Genomic DNA, 17,971 nt, shown 5'->3' on the forward strand with positions numbered 1-17,971 from the left:
TCATTTATCAAATCTAAAATTGGGATTGCTATTTTGACTTTTTTGGTCTTTGCTTATAGTAGAAAATCCATTACCATCTTAACTCATTTTAATTGTATTTTGACAGAAGTGCTGTAGCAAAAAATCCACATCATGTCTTTAATTTACCCTATTACTTCTATGGTTATTGAGAAAAACAAACTACATTGACTCCAGAAGAGCAAATCAGGTGATCTAATAAGTAATTTATCAAAATCATCTTTCCAGCTTACACTTTGGTGATGCAATAAGACAATGATTTTGTAAGAAAAATCTTCACACTTCAAAAAGTTTTTCTTAATTCCTTACCTTTGTACTGATAAGATAACACCTGGTTATAACATAACAAAGGCTTTCACTTAAAAATGCTGCTAGGTTGCATTCTGCTGATTAGATATCACCAGGAACAACATTAACCTTCAGGTATTTTCTAAACATTGAATAAATTGGCTTAAATCAAATTAAACTCACTTTAGAGATAATTGTTTCAGAGAAAGTCTTGAACCCTTCCTTAAAATAGGTAGTTTGACATGTTGACTTCTCTACCTAAAAATCCCCAAAACTTGATTAATAGAATATTCTCGTCCCTGGGTGGGATTGAACCACCAACATTCCAGTTAACAGCCGAACGCGCTAACCAATTGAGCCACAGAAACCCTATATGAGACATAAACTAACAACAGCTAAGAAACATTGATCTGGAAAGTTTCCTTGCCAAAGTTTATAAAGTCTCTAATCTGGACAGTTATTTTAGGATTTTTCGTTAATTAAAAGGAACACATTGCCATGTTCTTGTGATGAATCAACCCTTCTTGAGTTCTAAGCACTTCCATGAGCAGCAGAGTGGCGCAGCGGAAGCGTACTGGGCCCATAACCCAGAGGTTGATGTATCAAAACCATCCTGTGCTATTTTCATTTATCAAATCTAAAATTGGGATTGCTATTTTGACTTTTTTGGTCTTTGCTTATAGTAGAAAATCCATTATCATCTTAACTCATTTTAATCGTATTTTGACAGAAGTGCTGTAGCAAAAAATCCACATCATGTCTTTAATTTACCCTATTACTTCTATGGTTATTGAGAAAAACAAACTACATTGACTCCAGAAGAGCAAATCAGGTGATCTAATAAGTAATTTATCAAAATCATCTTTCCAGCTTACACTTTGGTGATGCAATAAGACAATGATTTTGTAAGAAAAATCTTCACACTTCAAAAAGTTTTTCTTAATTCCTTACCTTTGTACTGATAAGATAACACCTGGTTATAACATAACAAAGGCTTTCACTTAAAAATGCTGCTAGGTTGCATTCTGCTGATTAGATATCACCAGGAACAACATTAACCTTCAGGTATTTTCTAAACATTGAATAAATTGGCTTAAATCAAATTAAACTCACTTTAGAGATAATTGTTTCAGAGAAAGTCTTGAACCCTTCCTTAAAATAGGTAGTTTGACATGTTGACTTCTCTACCTAAAAATCCCCAAAACTTGATTAATAGAATATTCTCGTCCCTGGGTGGGATTGAACCACCAACATTCCAGTTAACAGCCGAACGCGCTAACCAATTGAGCCACAGAAACCCTATATGAGACATAAACTAACAACAGCTAAGAAACATTGATCTGGAAAGTTTCCTTGCCAAAGTTTATAAAGTCTCTAATCTGGACAGTTATTTTAGGATTTTTCGTTAATTAAAAGGAACACATTGCCATGTTCTTGTGATGAATCAACCCTTCTTGAGTTCTAAGCACTTCCATGAGCAGCAGAGTGGCGCAGCGGAAGCGTACTGGGCCCATAACCCAGAGGTTGATGTATCAAAACCATCCTGTGCTATTTTCATTTATCAAATCTAAAATTGGGATTGCTATTTTGACTTTTTTGGTCTTTGCTTATAGTAGAAAATCCATTATCATCTTAACTCATTTTAATCGTATTTTGACAGAAGTGCTGTAGCAAAAAATCCACATAATGTCTTTAATTTACCCTATTACTTCTATGGTTATTGAGAAAAACAAACTACATTGACTCCAGAAGAGCAAATCAGGTGATCTAACAAGAAATTTATCAAAATCATCTTTCCAGCTTACACTTTGGTGATGCAATAAGACAATGATTTTGTAAGAAAAATCTTCACACTTCAAAAGTTTTTCTTAATTCCTTACCTTTGTACTGATAAGATAACACCTGGTTTTAACATAACACAGGCTTCCACTTAAAAATGCTGATAGGTTGCATTCTGCTGATTAGATATCACCAGGAACAACATTAACCTTCAGGTATTTTCTAAATGTTGAATAAATTGGCTTAAATCAAATTAAACTCACTTTAGAGATAATTGTTTCAGAGAAAGTCTTGAACCCTAACATAAAATAGGTAGTTTGACATGTTGACTTCTCTACCTAAAATTCCCCAAAATTTGACTAATAGAAGATTCTCGTCCCTGGGTGGGATTGAACCACCAACCTTCCGGTTAACAGCCGAACACGCTAACCAATTGCGCCACAGAAACCCTATATGAGACATAAACAAACAACAGCTAAGAAACATTGATCTGGAAAGTTTCCTTGCCAAAGTTTATAAAGTCTCTAATCTGGACAGTTATTTTAGGATTTTTCGTTAATTAAAAGGAACACATTGCCATGTTCTTGTGATGAATCAACCCTTCTTGAGTTCTAAGCACTTCCATGAGCAGCAGAGTGGCGCAGCGGAAGCGTGCTGGGCCCATAACCCAGAGGTTGATGTATCAAAACCATCCTCTGCTATGTGCTATTTTCATTTATCAAATCTAAAATTGGGATTGCTATTTTGACTTTTTTGGTCTTTGCTTATAGTTGAAAATCCATTACCATCTTAACTCATTTTAATCGTATTTTGACAGAAGTGCTGTAGCAAAAAATCCACATCATGTCTTTAATTTACCCATTACTTCTATGGTTATTGAGAAAAACAAACTACATTGACTCCAGAAGAGCAAATCAGGTGATCTAATAAGTAATTTATCAAAATCATCTTTCCAGCTTACACTTTGGTGATGCAATAAGACAATGATTTTGTAAGAAAAATCTTCACACTTCAAAAAGTTTTTCTTAATTCCTTACCTTTGTACTGAAAAGATAACACCTGGTTATAACATAACAAAGGCTTTCACTTAAAAATGCTGCTAGGTTGCATTCTGCTGATTAGATATCACCAGGAACAACATTAACCTTCAGGTATTTTCTAAACGTTGAATAAATTGGCTTAAATCAAATTAAACTCACTTTAGAGATAATTGTTTCAGAGAAAGTCTTGAACCCTTCCTTAAAATAGGTAGTTTGACATGTTGACTTCTCTACCTAAAAATCCCCAAAACTTGATTAATAGAATATTCTCGTCCCTGGGTGGGATTGAACCACCAACATTCCAGTTAACAGCCGAACGCGCTAACCAATTGCGCCACAGAAACCCTATATGAGATATAAACAAACAACAGCTAAGAAACATTGATCTGGAAAGTTTCCTTGCCAAAGTTTATAAAGTCTCTAATCTGGACAGTTATTTTAGGATTTTTCGTTAATTAAAAGGAACACATTGCCATGTTCTTGTGATGAATCAAGCCTTCTTGAGTTCTAAGCACTTCCATGAGCAGCAGAGTGGCGCAGCGGAAGCGTGCTGGGCCCATAACCCAGAGGTCGATGGATCGAAACCATCCTCTGCTATGTGCTATTTTCATTTATCAAATCTAAAATTGGGATTGCTATTTTGACTTTTTTGGTCTTTGCTTATAGTAGAAAATCCATTATCATCTTAACTCATTTTAATCGTATTTTGACAGAAGTGCTGTAGCAAAAAATCCACATAATGTCTTTAATTTACCCTATTACTTCTATGGTTATTGAGAAAAACAAACTACATTGACTCCAGAAGAGCAAATCAGGTGATCTAACAAGTAATTTATCAAAATCATCTTTCCAGCTTACACTTTGGTGATGCAATAAGACAATGATTTTGTAAGAAAAATCTTCACACTTCAAAAAGTTTTTCTTAATTCCTTACCTTTGTACTGATAAGATAAGACCTGGTTTTAACATAACACAGGCTTTCACTTAAAAATGCTGCTAGGTTGCATTCTGCTGATTAGATATCACCAGGAACAACATTAACCTTCAGGTATTTTCTAAATGTTGAATAAATTGGCTTAAATCAAATTAAACTCACTTTAGAGATAATTGTTTCAGAGAAAGTCTTGAACCCTACCATAAAATAGGTAGTTTGACATGTTGACTTCTCTACCTAAAATTCCCCAAAATTTGACTAATAGAAGATTCTCATCCCTGGGTGGGATTGAACCACCAACCTTCCGGTTAACAGGCGAACGCGCTATCCAATTGCGCCACAGAGACACTATGTGATACATAAACAAACAACACCTAAGAAAGATTGATCTGGAAAGTTTCCTTGCCAAAAGTTTATAAAGTCTCTAATCTGGACAGTTATTTTAGGATTTTTCGTTAATTAAAAGGAACACATTGCCATGTTCTTGTGATGAATCAACCCTTCTTGAGTTCTAAGCACTTCCATGAGCAGCAGAGTGGCGCAGCGGAAGCGTGCTGGGCCCATAACCCAGAGGTTGATGTATCAAAACCATCCTCTGCTATGTGCTATTTTCATTTATCAAATCTAAAATTGGGATTGCTATTTTGACTTTTTTGGTCTTTGCTTATAGTAGAAAATCCATTACCATCTTAACTCATTTTAATTGTATTTTGACAGAAGTGCTGTAGCAAAAAATCCACATCATGTCTTTAATTTACCCTATTACTTCTATGGTTATTGAGAAAAACAAACTACATTGACTCCAGAAGAGCAAATCAGGTGATCTAATAAGTAATTTATCAAAATCATCTTTCCAGCTTACACTTTGGTGATGCAATAAGACAATGATTTTGTAAGAAAAATCTTCACACTTCAAAAAGTTTTTCTTAATTCCTTACCTTTGTACTGATAAGATAACACCTGGTTATAACATAACAAAGGCTTTCACTTAAAAATGCTGCTAGGTTGCATTCTGCTGATTAGATATCACCAGGAACAACATTAACCTTCAGGTATTTTCTAAACATTGAATAAATTGGCTTAAATCAAATTAAACTCACTTTAGAGATAATTGTTTCAGAGAAAGTCTTGAACCCTTCCTTAAAATAGGTAGTTTGACATGTTGACTTCTCTACCTAAAAATCCCCAAAACTTGATTAATAGAATATTCTCGTCCCTGGGTGGGATTGAACCACCAACATTCCAGTTAACAGCCGAACGCGCTAACCAATTGAGCCACAGAAACCCTATATGAGACATAAACTAACAACAGCTAAGAAACATTGATCTGGAAAGTTTCCTTGCCAAAGTTTATAAAGTCTCTAATCTGGACAGTTATTTTAGGATTTTTCGTTAATTAAAAGGAACACATTGCCATGTTCTTGTGATGAATCAACCCTTCTTGAGTTCTAAGCACTTCCATGAGCAGCAGAGTGGCGCAGCGGAAGCGTACTGGGCCCATAACCCAGAGGTTGATGTATCAAAACCATCCTGTGCTATTTTCATTTATCAAATCTAAAATTGGGATTGCTATTTTGACTTTTTTGGTCTTTGCTTATAGTAGAAAATCCATTATCATCTTAACTCATTTTAATCGTATTTTGACAGAAGTGCTGTAGCAAAAAATCCACATAATGTCTTTAATTTACCCTATTACTTCTATGGTTATTGAGAAAAACAAACTACATTGACTCCAGAAGAGCAAATCAGGTGATCTAACAAGAAATTTATCAAAATCATCTTTCCAGCTTACACTTTGGTGATGCAATAAGACAATGATTTTGTAAGAAAAATCTTCACACTTCAAAAGTTTTTCTTAATTCCTTACCTTTGTACTGATAAGATAACACCTGGTTTTAACATAACACAGGCTTCCACTTAAAAATGCTGATAGGTTGCATTCTGCTGATTAGATATCACCAGGAACAACATTAACCTTCAGGTATTTTCTAAATGTTGAATAAATTGGCTTAAATCAAATTAAACTCACTTTAGAGATAATTGTTTCAGAGAAAGTCTTGAACCCTAACATAAAATAGGTAGTTTGACATGTTGACTTCTCTACCTAAAATTCCCCAAAATTTGACTAATAGAAGATTCTCGTCCCTGGGTGGGATTGAACCACCAACCTTCCGGTTAACAGCCGAACACGCTAACCAATTGCGCCACAGAAACCCTATATGAGACATAAACAAACAACAGCTAAGAAACATTGATCTGGAAAGTTTCCTTGCCAAAGTTTATAAAGTCTCTAATCTGGACAGTTATTTTAGGATTTTTCGTTAATTAAAAGGAACACATTGCCATGTTCTTGTGATGAATCAACCCTTCTTGAGTTCTAAGCACTTCCATGAGCAGCAGAGTGGCGCAGCGGAAGCGTGCTGGGCCCATAACCCAGAGGTTGATGTATCAAAACCATCCTCTGCTATGTGCTATTTTCATTTATCAAATCTAAAATTGGGATTGCTATTTTGACTTTTTTGGTCTTTGCTTATAGTAGAAAATCCATTACCATCTTAACTCATTTTAATCGTATTTTGACAGAAGTGCTGTAGCAAAAAATCCACATCATGTCTTTAATTTACCCATTACTTCTATGGTTATTGAGAAAAACAAACTACATTGACTCCAGAAGAGCAAATCAGGTGATCTAATAAGTAATTTATCAAAATCATCTTTCCAGCTTACACTTTGGTGATGCAATAAGACAATGATTTTGTAAGAAAAATCTTCACACTTCAAAAAGTTTTTCTTAATTCCTTACCTTTGTACTGAAAAGATAACACCTGGTTATAACATAACAAAGGCTTTCACTTAAAAATGCTGCTAGGTTGCATTCTGCTGATTAGATATCACCAGGAACAACATTAACCTTCAGGTATTTTCTAAACGTTGAATAAATTGGCTTAAATCAAATTAAACTCACTTTAGAGATAATTGTTTCAGAGAAAGTCTTGAACCCTTCCTTAAAATAGGTAGTTTGACATGTTGACTTCTCTACCTAAAAATCCCCAAAACTTGATTAATAGAATATTCTCGTCCCTGGGTGGGATTGAACCACCAACATTCCAGTTAACAGCCGAACGCGCTAACCAATTGCGCCACAGAAACCCTATATGAGATATAAACAAACAACAGCTAAGAAACATTGATCTGGAAAGTTTCCTTGCCAAAGTTTATAAAGTCTCTAATCTGGACAGTTATTTTAGGATTTTTCGTTAATTAAAAGGAACACATTGCCATGTTCTTGTGATGAATCAAGCCTTCTTGAGTTCTAAGCACTTCCATGAGCAGCAGAGTGGCGCAGCGGAAGCGTGCTGGGCCCATAACCCAGAGGTCGATGGATCGAAACCATCCTCTGCTATGTGCTATTTTCATTTATCAAATCTAAAATTGGGATTGCTATTTTGACTTTTTTGGTCTTTGCTTATAGTAGAAAATCCATTATCATCTTAACTCATTTTAATCGTATTTTGACAGAAGTGCTGTAGCAAAAAATCCACATAATGTCTTTAATTTACCCTATTACTTCTATGGTTATTGAGAAAAACAAACTACATTGACTCCAGAAGAGCAAATCAGGTGATCTAACAAGTAATTTATCAAAATCATCTTTCCAGCTTACACTTTGGTGATGCAATAAGACAATGATTTTGTAAGAAAAATCTTCACACTTCAAAAAGTTTTTCTTAATTCCTTACCTTTGTACTGATAAGATAAGACCTGGTTTTAACATAACACAGGCTTTCACTTAAAAATGCTGCTAGGTTGCATTCTGCTGATTAGATATCACCAGGAACAACATTAACCTTCAGGTATTTTCTAAATGTTGAATAAATTGGCTTAAATCAAATTAAACTCACTTTAGAGATAATTGTTTCAGAGAAAGTCTTGAACCCTACCATAAAATAGGTAGTTTGACATGTTGACTTCTCTACCTAAAATTCCCCAAAATTTGACTAATAGAAGATTCTCATCCCTGGGTGGGATTGAACCACCAACCTTCCGGTTAACAGGCGAACGCGCTATCCAATTGCGCCACAGAGACACTATGTGATACATAAACAAACAACACCTAAGAAAGATTGATCTGGAAAGTTTCCTTGCCAAAAGTTTATAAAGTCTCTAATCTGGACAGTTATTTTAGGATTTTTCGTTAATTAAAAGGAACACATTGCCATGTTCTTGTGATGAATCAACCCTTCTTGAGTTCTAAGCACTTCCATGAGCAGCAGAGTGGCGCAGCGGAAGCGTGCTGGGCCCATAACCCAGAGGTTGATGTATCAAAACCATCCTCTGCTATGTGCTATTTTCATTTATCAAATCTAAAATTGGGATTGCTATTTTGACTTTTTTGGTCTTTGCTTATAGTAGAAAATCCATTACCATCTTAACTCATTTTAATTGTATTTTGACAGAAGTGCTGTAGCAAAAAATCCACATCATGTCTTTAATTTACCCTATTACTTCTATGGTTATTGAGAAAAACAAACTACATTGACTCCAGAAGAGCAAATCAGGTGATCTAATAAGTAATTTATCAAAATCATCTTTCCAGCTTACACTTTGGTGATGCAATAAGACAATGATTTTGTAAGAAAAATCTTCACACTTCAAAAAGTTTTTCTTAATTCCTTACCTTTGTACTGATAAGATAACACCTGGTTATAACATAACAAAGGCTTTCACTTAAAAATGCTGCTAGGTTGCATTCTGCTGATTAGATATCACCAGGAACAACATTAACCTTCAGGTATTTTCTAAACATTGAATAAATTGGCTTAAATCAAATTAAACTCACTTTAGAGATAATTGTTTCAGAGAAAGTCTTGAACCCTTCCTTAAAATAGGTAGTTTGACATGTTGACTTCTCTACCTAAAAATCCCCAAAACTTGATTAATAGAATATTCTCGTCCCTGGGTGGGATTGAACCACCAACATTCCAGTTAACAGCCGAACGCGCTAACCAATTGAGCCACAGAAACCCTATATGAGACATAAACTAACAACAGCTAAGAAACATTGATCTGGAAAGTTTCCTTGCCAAAGTTTATAAAGTCTCTAATCTGGACAGTTATTTTAGGATTTTTCGTTAATTAAAAGGAACACATTGCCATGTTCTTGTGATGAATCAACCCTTCTTGAGTTCTAAGCACTTCCATGAGCAGCAGAGTGGCGCAGCGGAAGCGTACTGGGCCCATAACCCAGAGGTTGATGTATCAAAACCATCCTGTGCTATTTTCATTTATCAAATCTAAAATTGGGATTGCTATTTTGACTTTTTTGGTCTTTGCTTATAGTAGAAAATCCATTATCATCTTAACTCATTTTAATCGTATTTTGACAGAAGTGCTGTAGCAAAAAATCCACATAATGTCTTTAATTTACCCTATTACTTCTATGGTTATTGAGAAAAACAAACTACATTGACTCCAGAAGAGCAAATCAGGTGATCTAACAAGAAATTTATCAAAATCATCTTTCCAGCTTACACTTTGGTGATGCAATAAGACAATGATTTTGTAAGAAAAATCTTCACACTTCAAAAGTTTTTCTTAATTCCTTACCTTTGTACTGATAAGATAACACCTGGTTTTAACATAACACAGGCTTCCACTTAAAAATGCTGATAGGTTGCATTCTGCTGATTAGATATCACCAGGAACAACATTAACCTTCAGGTATTTTCTAAATGTTGAATAAATTGGCTTAAATCAAATTAAACTCACTTTAGAGATAATTGTTTCAGAGAAAGTCTTGAACCCTAACATAAAATAGGTAGTTTGACATGTTGACTTCTCTACCTAAAATTCCCCAAAATTTGACTAATAGAAGATTCTCGTCCCTGGGTGGGATTGAACCACCAACCTTCCGGTTAACAGCCGAACACGCTAACCAATTGCGCCACAGAAACCCTATATGAGACATAAACAAACAACAGCTAAGAAACATTGATCTGGAAAGTTTCCTTGCCAAAGTTTATAAAGTCTCTAATCTGGACAGTTATTTTAGGATTTTTCGTTAATTAAAAGGAACACATTGCCATGTTCTTGTGATGAATCAACCCTTCTTGAGTTCTAAGCACTTCCATGAGCAGCAGAGTGGCGCAGCGGAAGCGTGCTGGGCCCATAACCCAGAGGTTGATGTATCAAAACCATCCTCTGCTATGTGCTATTTTCATTTATCAAATCTAAAATTGGGATTGCTATTTTGACTTTTTTGGTCTTTGCTTATAGTAGAAAATCCATTACCATCTTAACTCATTTTAATCGTATTTTGACAGAAGTGCTGTAGCAAAAAATCCACATCATGTCTTTAATTTACCCATTACTTCTATGGTTATTGAGAAAAACAAACTACATTGACTCCAGAAGAGCAAATCAGGTGATCTAATAAGTAATTTATCAAAATCATCTTTCCAGCTTACACTTTGGTGATGCAATAAGACAATGATTTTGTAAGAAAAATCTTCACACTTCAAAAAGTTTTTCTTAATTCCTTACCTTTGTACTGAAAAGATAACACCTGGTTATAACATAACAAAGGCTTTCACTTAAAAATGCTGCTAGGTTGCATTCTGCTGATTAGATATCACCAGGAACAACATTAACCTTCAGGTATTTTCTAAACGTTGAATAAATTGGCTTAAATCAAATTAAACTCACTTTAGAGATAATTGTTTCAGAGAAAGTCTTGAACCCTTCCTTAAAATAGGTAGTTTGACATGTTGACTTCTCTACCTAAAAATCCCCAAAACTTGATTAATAGAATATTCTCGTCCCTGGGTGGGATTGAACCACCAACATTCCAGTTAACAGCCGAACGCGCTAACCAATTGCGCCACAGAAACCCTATATGAGATATAAACAAACAACAGCTAAGAAACATTGATCTGGAAAGTTTCCTTGCCAAAGTTTATAAAGTCTCTAATCTGGACAGTTATTTTAGGATTTTTCGTTAATTAAAAGGAACACATTGCCATGTTCTTGTGATGAATCAAGCCTTCTTGAGTTCTAAGCACTTCCATGAGCAGCAGAGTGGCGCAGCGGAAGCGTGCTGGGCCCATAACCCAGAGGTCGATGGATCGAAACCATCCTCTGCTATGTGCTATTTTCATTTATCAAATCTAAAATTGGGATTGCTATTTTGACTTTTTTGGTCTTTGCTTATAGTAGAAAATCCATTATCATCTTAACTCATTTTAATCGTATTTTGACAGAAGTGCTGTAGCAAAAAATCCACATAATGTCTTTAATTTACCCTATTACTTCTATGGTTATTGAGAAAAACAAACTACATTGACTCCAGAAGAGCAAATCAGGTGATCTAACAAGTAATTTATCAAAATCATCTTTCCAGCTTACACTTTGGTGATGCAATAAGACAATGATTTTGTAAGAAAAATCTTCACACTTCAAAAAGTTTTTCTTAATTCCTTACCTTTGTACTGATAAGATAAGACCTGGTTTTAACATAACACAGGCTTTCACTTAAAAATGCTGCTAGGTTGCATTCTGCTGATTAGATATCACCAGGAACAACATTAACCTTCAGGTATTTTCTAAATGTTGAATAAATTGGCTTAAATCAAATTAAACTCACTTTAGAGATAATTGTTTCAGAGAAAGTCTTGAACCCTACCATAAAATAGGTAGTTTGACATGTTGACTTCTCTACCTAAAATTCCCCAAAATTTGACTAATAGAAGATTCTCATCCCTGGGTGGGATTGAACCACCAACCTTCCGGTTAACAGGCGAACGCGCTATCCAATTGCGCCACAGAGACACTATGTGATACATAAACAAACAACACCTAAGAAAGATTGATCTGGAAAGTTTCCTTGCCAAAAGTTTATAAAGTCTCTAATCTGGACAGTTATTTTAGGATTTTTCGTTAATTAAAAGGAACACATTGCCATGTTCTTGTGATGAATCAACCCTTCTTGAGTTCTAAGCACTTCCATGAGCAGCAGAGTGGCGCAGCGGAAGCGTGCTGGGCCCATAACCCAGAGGTTGATGTATCAAAACCATCCTCTGCTATGTGCTATTTTCATTTATCAAATCTAAAATTGGGATTGCTATTTTGACTTTTTTGGTCTTTGCTTATAGTAGAAAATCCATTACCATCTTAACTCATTTTAATCGTATTTTGACAGAAGTGCTGTAGCAAAAAATCCACATCATGTCTTTAATTTACCCATTACTTCTATGGTTATTGAGAAAAACAAACTACATTGACTCCAGAAGAGCAAATCAGGTGATCTAATAAGTAATTTATCAAAATCATCTTTCCAGCTTACACTTTGGTGATGCAATAAGACAATGATTTTGTAAGAAAAATCTTCACACTTCAAAAAGTTTTTCTTAATTCCTTACCTTTGTACTGATAAGATAACACCTGGTTATAACATAACAAAGGCTTTCACTTAAAAATGCTGCTAGGTTGCATTCTGCTGATTAGATATCACCAGGAACAACATTAACCTTCAGGTATTTTCTAAACGTTGAATAAATTGGCTTAAATCAAATTAAACTCACTTTAGAGATAATTGTTTCAGAGAAAGTCTTGAACCCTTCCTTAAAATAGGTAGTTTGACATGTTGACTTCTCTACCTAAAAATCCCCAAAACTTGATTAATAGAATATTCTCGTCCCTGGGTGGGATTGAACCACCAACATTCCAGTTAACAGCCGAACGCGCTAACAAATTGCGCCACAGAAACCCTATATGAGATATAAACAAACAACAGCTAAGAAACATTGATCTGGAAAGTTTCCTTGCCAAAGTTTATAAAGTCTCTAATCTGGACAGTTATTTTAGGATTTTTCGTTAATTAAAAGGAACACATTGCCATGTTCTTGTGATGAATCAAGCCTTCTTGAGTTCTAAGCACTTCCATGAGCAGCAGAGTGGCGCAGCGGAAGCGTGCTGGGCCCATAACCCAGAGGTCGATGGATCGAAACCATCCTCTGCTATGTGCTATTTTCATTTATCAAATCTAAAATTGGGATTGCTATTTTGACTTTTTTGGTCTTTGCTTATAGTAGAAAATCCATTATCATCTTAACTCATTTTAATCGTATTTTGACAGAAGTGCTGTAGCAAAAAATCCACATAATGTCTTTAATTTACCCTATTACTTCTATGGTTATTGAGAAAAACAAACTACATTGACTCCAGAAGAGCAAATCAGGTGATCTAACAAGTAATTTATCAAAATCATCTTTCCAGCTTACACTTTGGTGATGCAATAAGACAATGATTTTGTAAGAAAAATCTTCACACTTCAAAAAGTTTTTCTTAATTCCTTACCTTTGCACTGATAAGATAAGACCTGGTTTTAACATAACACAGGCTTTCACTTAAAAATGCTGCTAGGTTGCATTCTGCTGATTAGATATCACCAGGAACAACATTAACCTTCAGGTATTTTCTAAATGTTGAATAAATTGGCTTAAATCAATTTAAACTCACTTTAGAGATAATTGTTTCAGAGAAAGTCTTGAACCCTACCATAAAATAGGTAGTTTGACATGTTGACTTCTCTACCTAAAATTCCCCAAAATTTGACTAATAGAAGATTCTCATCCCTGGGTGGGATTGAACCACCAACCTTCCGGTTAACAGGCGAACGCGCTATCCAATTGCGCCACAGAGACACTATGTGATACATAAACAAACAACACCTAAGAAAGATTGATCTGGAAAGTTTCCTTGCCAAAAGTTTATAAAGTCTCTAATCTGGACAGTTATTTTAGGATTTTTTGTTAATTAAAAGGAACACATTGCCATGTTCTTGAGATGAATCAACCCTTCTTGAGTTCTAAGAACTTCCATGAGCAGCAGAGTGGCGCAGCGGAAGCGTGCTGGGCCCATAACCCAGAGGTCGATGGATCGAAACTCTGCTATGTGCTGTTTTCATTTATCAAATCTAAAATTGGGATTGCTATTTTGACTTTTTTGGTCTTTGCTTATAGTAGAAAATCCATTATCATCTTAACTCATTTAAATCGTATTTTGACAGAAGTGCTGTAGCAAAAAACCCACATAATGTCTTTACTTTACCCTATTACTTCTATGGTTATTGAGAAAAACAAACTACATTGACTCCAGAAGAGCAAATCAGGTGTTCTAACAAGTAATTTATCAAAATCATCTTTCCAGCTTACACTTTGGTGATGCAATAAGACAATGAATTTGTAAGAAAAATCTTCAAACTTCAAAAAGTTTTTCTTAATTCCTTACCTTTGTACTGATAAGATAACACCTGGTTAAAACATAACACAGGCTTTCACTTAAAATGCTGCTAGGTTGCATTCTGCTGATTAGATATCACCAGGAACAACATTAACCTTCAGGTATTTTCTAAATGTTGAATAAATTGGCTTAAATCAAATTAAACTCACTTTAGAGATAATTGTTTCAGAGAAAGTCTTGAACCCTTCCTTAAAATAGGTAGTTTGACATGTTGACTTCTCTACCTAAAAATCCCCAAAACTTGATTAATAGAATATTCTCGTCCCTGGGTGGGATTGAACCACCAACATTCCAGTTAACAGCCGAACGCGCTAACCAATTGCACCACAGAAACCCTATATGAGACATAAACAAACAACAGCTAAGAAACATTGATCTGGAAAGTTTCCTTGCCAAAGTTTATAAAGTCTCTAATCTGGACAGTTATTTTAGGATTTTTCGTTAATTAAAAGGAACACATTGCCATGTTCTTGTGATGAATCAACCCTTCTTGAGTTCTAAGCACTTCCATGAGCAGCAGAGTGGCGCAGCGGAAGCGTGCTGGGCCCATAACCCAGAGGTTGATGTATCAAAACCATCCTCTGCTATGTGCTATTTTCATTTATCAAATCTAAAATTGGGATTGCTATTTTGACTTTTTTGGTCTTTGCTTATAGTAGAAAATCCATTATCATCTTAACTCATTTTAATCGTATTTTGACAGAAGTGCTGTAGCAAAAAATCCACATAATGTCTTTAATTTACCCTATTACTTCTATGGTTATTGAGAAAAACAAACTACATTGACTCCAGAAGAGCAAATCAGGTGATCTAACAAGAAATTTATCAAAATCATCTTTCCAGCTTACACTTTGGTGATGCAATAAGACAATGATTTTGTAAGAAAAATCTTCACACTTCAAAAAGTTTTTCTTAATTCCTTACCTTTGTACTGATAAGATAAGACCTGGTTTTAACATAACACAGGCTTCCACTTAAAAATGCTGATAGGTTGCATTCTGCTGATTAGATATCACCAGGAACAACATTAACCTTCAGGTATTTTCTAAATGTTGAATAAATTGGCTTAAATCAAATTAAACTCACTTTAGAGATAATTGTTTCAGAGAAAGTCTTGAACCCTAACATAAAATAGGTAGTTTGACATGTTGACTTCTCTACCTAAAATTCCCCAAAATTTGACTAATAGAAGATTCTCGTCCCTGGGTGGGATTGAACCACCAACCTTCTGGTTAACAGCCGAACACGCTAACCAATTGCGCCACAGAAACCCTATATGAGACATAAACAAACAACAGCTAAGAAACATTGATCTGGAAAGTTTCCTTGCCAAAGTTTATAAAGTCTCTAATCTGGACAGTTATTTTAGGATTTTTCGTTAATTAAAAGGAACACATTGCCATGTTCTTGTGATGAATCAACCCTTCTTGAGTTCTAAGCACTTCCATGAGCAGCAGAGTGGCGCAGCGGAAGCGTGCTGGGCCCATAACCCAGAGGTTGATGTATCAAAACCATCCTCTGCTATGTGCTATTTTCATTTATCAAATCTAAAATTGGGATTGCTATTTTGACTTTTTTGGTCTTTGCTTATAGTAGAAAATCCATTACCATCTTAACTCATTTTAATCGTATTTTGACAGAAGTGCTGTAGCAAAAAATCCACATCATGTCTTTAATTTACCCTATTACTTCTATGGTTATTGAGAAAAACAAACTACATTGACTCCAGAAGAGCAAATCAGGTGATCTAATAAGTAATTTATCAAAATCATCTTTCCAGCTTACACTTTGGTGATGCAATAAGACAATGATTTTGTAAGAAAAATCTTCACACTTCAAAAAGTTTTTCTTAATTCCTTACCTTTGTACTGATAAGATAACACCTGGTTATAACATAACAAAGGCTTTCACTTAAAAATGCTGCTATGTTGCATTCTGCTGATTAGATATCACCAGGAACAACATTAACCTTCAGGTATTTTCTAAACGTTGAATAAATTGGCTTAAATCAAATTAAACTCACTTTAGAGATAATTGTTTCAGAGAAAGTCTTGAACCCTTCCTTAAAATAGGTAGTTTGACATGTTGACTTCTCTACCTAAAAATCCCCAAAACTTGATTAATAGAATATTCTCGTCCCTGGGTGGGATTGAACCACCAACATTCCAGTTAACAGCCGAACGCGCTAACCAATTGCGCCACAGAAACCCTATATGAGATATAAACAAACAACAGCTAAGAAACATTGATCTGGAAAGTTTCCTTGCCAAAGTTTATAAAGTCTCTAATCTGGACAGTTATTTTAGGATTTTTCGTTAATTAAAAGGAACACATTGCCATGTTCTTGTGATGAATCAACCCTTCTTGAGTTCTAAGCACTTCCATGAGCAGCAGAGTGGCGCAGCGGAAGCGTGCTGGGCCCATAACCCAGAGGTCGATGGATCGAAACCATCCTCTGCTATGTGCTATTTTCATTTATCAAATCTAAAATTGGGATTGCTATTTTGACTTTTTTGGTCTTTGCTTATAGTAGAAAATCCATTATCATCTTAACTCATTTTAATCGTATTTTGACAGAAGTGCTGTAGCAAAAAATCCACATAATGTCTTTATTTTACCCTATTACTTCTATGGTTATTGAGAAAAACAAACTACATTGACTCCAGAAGAGCAAATCAGGTGATCTAACAAGTAATTTATCAAAATCATCTTTCCAGCTTACACTTTGGTGATGCAATAAGACAATGATTTTGTAAGAAAAATCTTCACACTTCAAAAAGTTTTTCTTAATTCCTTACCTTTGTACTGATAAGATAACACCTGGTTTTAACATAACACAGGCTTCCACTTAAAAATGCTGATAGGTTGCATTCTGCTGATTAGATATCACCAGGAACAACATTAACCTTCAGGTATTTTCTAAATGTTGAATAAATTGGCTTAAATCAAATTAAACTCACTTTAGAGATAATTGTTTCAGAGAAAGTCTTGAACCCTAACATAAAATAGGTAGTTTGACATGTTGACTTCTCTACCTAAAATTCCCCAAAATTTGACTAATAGAAGATTCTCGTCCCTGGGTGGGATTGAACCACCAACCTTCCGGTTAACAGCCGAACACGCTAACCAATTGCGCCACAGAGACCCTATATGAGATATAAACAAACAACAGCTAAGAAACATTGATCTGGAAAGTTTCCTTGCCAAAGTTTATAAAGTCTCTAATCTGGACAGTTATTTTAGGATTTTTCGTTAATTAAAAGGAACACATTGCCATGTTCTTGTGATGAATCAACCCTTCTTGAGTTCTAAGCACTTCCATGAGCAGCAGAGTGGCGCAGCGGAAGCGTGCTGGGCCCATAACCCAGAGGTTGATGTATCAAAACCATCCTCTGCTATGTGCTATTTTCATTTATCAAATCTAAAATTGGGATTGCTATTTTGACTTTTTTGGTCTTTGCTTATAGTAGAAAATCCATTACCATCTTAACTCATTTTAATCGTATTTTGACAGAAGTGCTGTAGCAAAAAATCCACATCATGTCTTTAATTTACCCTATTACTTCTATGGTTATTGAGAAAAACAAACTACATTGACTCCAGAAGAGCAAAT

General features: G+C 35.0%; 4 non-coding genes across 4 annotated transcripts; all 4 read right to left on the reverse strand.

Moving 5' to 3' along the window:
- Window positions 1-2,459: 2,459 nt before the first annotated feature.
- On the reverse strand, window positions 2,460-2,533 carry TRNAN-GUU (transfer RNA asparagine (anticodon GUU)). Its single transcript has one exon. It is a non-coding gene; the product is annotated as a tRNA-Asn (tRNA).
- Window positions 2,534-6,199: 3,666 nt separating this feature from the next.
- Window positions 6,200-6,273, reverse strand: TRNAN-GUU (transfer RNA asparagine (anticodon GUU)). Its single transcript has one exon. It is a non-coding gene; the product is annotated as a tRNA-Asn (tRNA).
- A 3,666-nt stretch (window positions 6,274-9,939) lies between these two features.
- TRNAN-GUU (transfer RNA asparagine (anticodon GUU)) lies at window positions 9,940-10,013 on the reverse strand. The gene has a single exon. It is a non-coding gene; the product is annotated as a tRNA-Asn (tRNA).
- Window positions 10,014-17,429: 7,416 nt separating this feature from the next.
- On the reverse strand, window positions 17,430-17,503 carry TRNAN-GUU (transfer RNA asparagine (anticodon GUU)). The gene has a single exon. It is a non-coding gene; the product is annotated as a tRNA-Asn (tRNA).
- Window positions 17,504-17,971: the final 468 nt, after the last annotated feature.

The sequence above is a fragment of the Taudactylus pleione genome, unplaced genomic scaffold, assembly GCF_031769625.1.
Source record: "Taudactylus pleione unplaced genomic scaffold, aTauple2 ptg000134l, whole genome shotgun sequence".
Taxonomy (NCBI): Eukaryota; Metazoa; Chordata; class Amphibia; order Anura; family Myobatrachidae; genus Taudactylus; species Taudactylus pleione.